Here is a 5,202-nt window from a genome sequence, read left to right as displayed (position 1 = left end):
AGCTGGCAGCCATGGTGAAGAGAGCAGCTGTAGCTGATGCCGAGGAATTAAAGAGAAGAAGATATATAGAAGAATGGAAAAAGTGAAATATAGTCAAAGTTCATGATATAGTATAGCAAAAAAATAAATAAATAAATAAATAAATAAAGATTGACAATTTTAAAATTTCAAAATACAAAAAATGAAATGAATACGGAAAATGAAATTAAAGTGATTTTTAGTCAGCATTACATGACAACTGTATTTTGTACTGTTTGAGTAATTAAAGTTTATTGTAACGTTTTCATAAAAGTCGTGCTTAGTAAGACATTATTACGTGACGACGATCGTATTTTGTGTTGCATGAGTTGTCTTTTAACGTTATCTTAAAACTTGTTTTGTGAGAGTTGTCTTTACATCATTCAAATCTTGCTATATTAGTAAAACCTTAGCTTGTTGCTAACATCACTACAAGAAAAATGCACATAGACAACAGTTAATAACCGTTGTCGTAGGGGTAAAATTTCTGTTGTTGAAGCTGGTGTTGTTGTAAGTCTCGCGCATAGACAATGGTTTTTAACCGTTGTCTTTTCTAGAAACAACAACGGTTTTTTAACCGTTGTCTATTAAGTGTTGTTGAAGCTGGTATTGTTGTAAGTCACGCACATAGACAACGGTTTTTTAACTGTTGTCTATTAAGTGTTGTTGAAACCGATGTTGTTAAAAGTCACGCACATAGACAACGATTTTTAACTGTTCTCTTTTCTATAAATGACAACGGTTTTTTAACCGTTGTCTATTAAGTGGTGTTGTTGAAACCGATGTTGTTAAAAGTCACGAACATAGACAACGGTTTAAGAACCGTTGTCTATTGAGTGTTGTTGAAACCGGTGTTGTTAAAAGTCACATACATAAACAACGGTTTTAAACCGTTGTCGTTTCTTTCAAAGACAACAGTTTTTGACCCGTTGTCTATTCAATGTTGTTGAAACCGATGTTGTTAAAAGTGATGCACATAGAAAACAGTTTTTAACTGTTGTCTAATTGTCTATTGTGTGTTGTTAAAATCGCTGTTGTTAAAAATCACGCCCATAAACTGTTGTCTTTTGTATAAAAGACAACAGTTTTAAACTGTTGTCTATTGTAAAATAGACAACGGTTTTTAACCATTGTCTCAACGGTTTTTAACCTGCTTAAATTTTAATCATATAAAAAAATCAATTTATCCATTCACCATGGACAAGTGTAGTTACATAATTTTGCACAAGCTAAGGTTCAAAATAACAAGTCTAAATAGTTCCATGACCAATTCTAATTGAATCATATATCATCTAAGTCATAATACTACAAAAAACAATTCCACGAATCAAGTCTAAACAATGTATGTTGTTACAAAAAACCAGAATAGCAGAATATCCAATGTCTAAACATATGAGCAAGAATTAAATGTAGTGCAGCTGAATGACTAATTGCAATATACTCTATCAATTACAAGAGGGATCTGATGAAGTTGCAAAGGTCCACAAAATCATTCATAGTGTCCAGAACAGAAAACACTCATCCTATGTTGGCAAATGATAGGAAATTGTAGCATCTGAAATGCAAAGAGAAATAATTAAGACATGTAAGATATGCTAATTACCGGATCACCAATTTCCATAGATCTATGTGACAGAAAAGCTGACACATCATACCTAGAAAGTAAGGACATTGCATCAGTAAATAAGAACCATACTTGATAAACCACCAAGTCACATACAAAACTAAAATAAAAATCTAAGAGTTGATTATTAAAAACACTCACCATGCACCATCCCTAGCAAATTTTGCTTCAAACTCCATCTGGGAGCTATCTGAACCATTCTTACCTGCACTTACTGATGATAAAATGCAAAATTTTGTAAAGAGTTGAAAGAATTACTATAGAAGATAAAATAAGAGGAAGACAAATATAATCATGTAAAAATAAGAATTACAATCATTAAAAATAATCATGTAATATGTCATTGATGTCAATTGTACTATTACAATATTTAAAACAAAGTTTGCTAAAAAAAATCTACCTGAAGGGGCAGCAATGGGTTGAGGTCCTTGAGGAGTTTGGATCATTGGTCTCACTGTGACTTAATTACATATAGAATACAATAAGACATAGTAATAAAATGACATGGTTAATGATTAAATGAAGGAGATATGAATTAGCACTAAAAATAATGGAATTGAAGTCAGAGGTTTCACCTGAAAGAGGAGGAGGACCAGGTTGGGGGACTTGGGGAACTGTTCTTACAATAGTTGGTTCACTTTGATGTGTGACCGGAGCAGGCACTTTACTGGGAGTTTTAGCTGCTTTTGCTCGAAGGCAATTAAAATCCCAATTTTTTTTTTTTTATAATTCCTGTACCTATTACAGCTTAAAATCCATATCAACATTATTCCACAATACAATTTATCCATCAACACACTTTAAAACAATACAAATTACTACGGTACTTGTAAAAAACAATAAATGAAATACATATGAGGTCTTTGTTGCAAATGAAATGAGCACAGAATCCTTATCATTTCCTGCTATCTGTTTAAATTAAACACCAATTATAACAAAAAATATGGCAGCAGAGTCAATAAAAGATTTGTGGCAAGGAGCTTCTCTCACTCGAAAAACAAAACTCTTAAATGTACACAACAACTAAGTAAAGATGATATAAGGATACGTTCTGTCCCAGATTCCTTTCTGAATTTCTCTGCTGCTTCCACATAACCCTCAGTGACTAGGAAGTTCATCACTAGTTTATTCATGTCCTCTTTTCTAATCCTAACATTGTTCAGCTTCTTCTCTCACTCTTATATTGTGATTACTTTCTTAGACATTGCCTATAACTAACAAGTAATAGTTTATATAAATTCAAACAAAAATGCATAGATGCAAGTATGCAACATTATAACCCAGAAGTCTCTTCCACCCCTGGTGTAAGAAAAAGAACAGTCTAAAATTAACATTAGTATTTCAATATTGCAACCTGAAAGTACTAAATAAAACAGTAAAATGATGAATACCACTTCTTGTCTCCCCATTTCGAAATGTGTATGCTCCATACCCTTGTTTGCGCCCCTTGTGCCATGACCCTTTGTAACAGTGCCCATTGGCAAAGTGATACACACCAAAACCATGGACTTTATCCCCAAAATACTCCCCTGCATATCTACCTCCATTCCTGCAATGCAATCAAGAAACCTTGCTTCTTAAGAATGAGAAGAATAGTACCTTTGTACTCCATCCCCCACTTGAGTTTCACCATGACAGGCTTTCCAGTCAAATTGTTCAAAAATGGCTTGGGATTAATTGATACAGTCTAGAACAAGAATGTAAAAAAAAATAAAAAAAAAAATCAGAATCAGTCTTCACTTCAGTCTGATTTCAATTTGGGAATATTGAAAACTTCTTAGACAGAGTAAGAGAACTCAAGCTTATTTTATTTATAAGCAGATACATATACTTTCATCTAATGGTACACAAATGTGTAGAATGGCACAATAGAAATTAGGAGGTAATAGACAAATATAACAAAAATAATCAGAAATTAAAATAATGTAACCATCACAGATAAAAAATTTGAAATGTAACAATATAATTAGTCAAATATATTTACAATTAAATACCTGTTTTGTTATATGTAGTGCAAATTGGCTTTCACTGTATCTCCTTAGAAAGTTGAGAAAATAAGCTAAAGAATTCCCTTAAGGACTTCAAGCAGATATATTTCAAACTTACAAACTACAATTATTCAATCATTACCTCATAGACCTTCAGAATGAATTGCAGAGTGAAGTGAGAGTATGAGGGCTTTAGTAAAACTAGAAAAATGAAGAAAGTAATGACCAAAATGACTATAACAATAATGATTACAATATAAGAACAGTAATATTTGACCTTAGGATATCATCTCCAATTTCCAAAGTAATACCAATGTTTCTTCTTCTAAATCTCCGTACTTCTGACATTGATGCACCTTCTGACCTGTGTAAATCAGAAAAAAGATAAAGCTCAGCAATGAAAAGTGTAATAGTAACAATTGTTCTAAAGTTTAAACAAGCACATAGGAGAGATGGTGTTTCGTAGGTTGAGCTATGGAGTCTATACTTGATACTAGTTGAGAAATAAAATCCTACACCCAACAGTTAATAAATTTTGGTAGAACTGATAGCATTAAAACTAGTAAAGCTAATTTGACTTAGAATCGCATAATAAAACGCATACGATGACAAAAGCTAAACTTAATCCAGAAACAACTAAACCAGCTTGCAAAATTTCCAACTCTAGCCGAAACACAACAGATTAGGGTTGTTTTCCTCAACAGTTTGCTATTTCTGATATATTTCTACACGAAAATCAATGACAATAAGAGCAGGGAGAAGGAGAAAGCAAGATAAATCTTACAGATATGACTTTGGGGTAAGGAGGATTGGCATCCTGGCCGTCGATCAAAGCTTCGGATGCCAGAAAAGGAATCGCGATCAGAACCAAACAAAGAGCTGCGAAGCTAACCGATCGAATCCTCGTCGGAACCATGCGGCCGGAGAAGTTACACGCTACGGAATTCCAGAACGCAGGGGACGAGAGCTAGCGAGAGAGAGAGAGAGAGATCGTAAAGAGAAATGAGAAATATCTTGGCAGAATTTCGTCGACCACCAACCGAACAAAATATTTATTTAAAAAACTTACCCGTCTAGATCTGAGCGGTTGACGACCTCCATCGCAGGTGAGACGGAGACAGAGGTGAGAAAGAGGCAGAGCTGTGAGACACGAATAGAAGAACACTAAAGCATCCACATTAGTTGGGAAGAATATGGGGATAATGTAAGAGTGATTAGGAGAGAGAATGTGGGGAAGGGAGAAAAAAAAATAAAAAAACTAAAATTAAAAAACAAACGAAAAAAAAAAATAAAAAAAAGAACCTGTCAGGCGCGCCTGACGCGCCCGTGTGGGCGAACGCGCACAGCAGCTCCTCTTTTCTTTTCTTTCTCTTTCTTCTTTTTCTGCATTCTTCCCAATTTTGCAGGATAAATATCTCCACAATTATTCCCACCCCACATTTGTTATTATCCCTATTGAGAAGAATTAATACTGAAATCTTCCCCTAATATGCATAAGTGTGGATGCTCTAAGGTGTGAGGTGTTTTTTGAGGTGTGTTTTTGCTAAGGTTTTGCTAAGTGTCAGTGGCGTG

At 34.1% G+C, this 5,202-nt stretch overlaps 1 long non-coding RNA gene across 12 annotated transcripts; it reads right to left on the bottom strand.

Annotated features, from left to right (window-relative positions):
• Positions 1–1,279: 1,279 nt before the first annotated feature.
• LOC109191128 lies at positions 1,280–4,789 on the bottom strand. 12 transcript variants are annotated; one of them, XR_002055888.1, is made up of 8 exons: positions 4,415–4,655; positions 3,908–3,994; positions 3,773–3,831; positions 3,637–3,679; positions 2,218–3,329; positions 2,043–2,102; positions 1,784–1,856; positions 1,280–1,573 (listed from the first exon to the last, which is right to left on the bottom strand). It is a non-coding gene; the product is annotated as an uncharacterized LOC109191128 (long non-coding RNA). The 12 variants fall into 12 exon arrangements; XR_002055895.1 differs by adding an exon at positions 4,700–4,789 and having other exon boundaries at positions 3,637–3,994; positions 4,415–4,597; XR_002055887.1 differs by having other exon boundaries at positions 2,218–2,941; positions 3,034–3,329; positions 3,637–3,994.
• Between the last annotated feature and the right edge of the window lie 413 nt (positions 4,790–5,202).

This window comes from Ipomoea nil, unplaced genomic scaffold (genome assembly GCF_001879475.1).
Source record: "Ipomoea nil cultivar Tokyo-kokei standard unplaced genomic scaffold, Asagao_1.1 scaffold1617, whole genome shotgun sequence".
In the NCBI taxonomy this organism is placed as follows: Eukaryota; Viridiplantae; Streptophyta; class Magnoliopsida; order Solanales; family Convolvulaceae; genus Ipomoea; species Ipomoea nil.
Note: the sequence above shows the minus strand (reverse complement) of the source record. Positions and strands in the feature narration are given on the sequence as shown.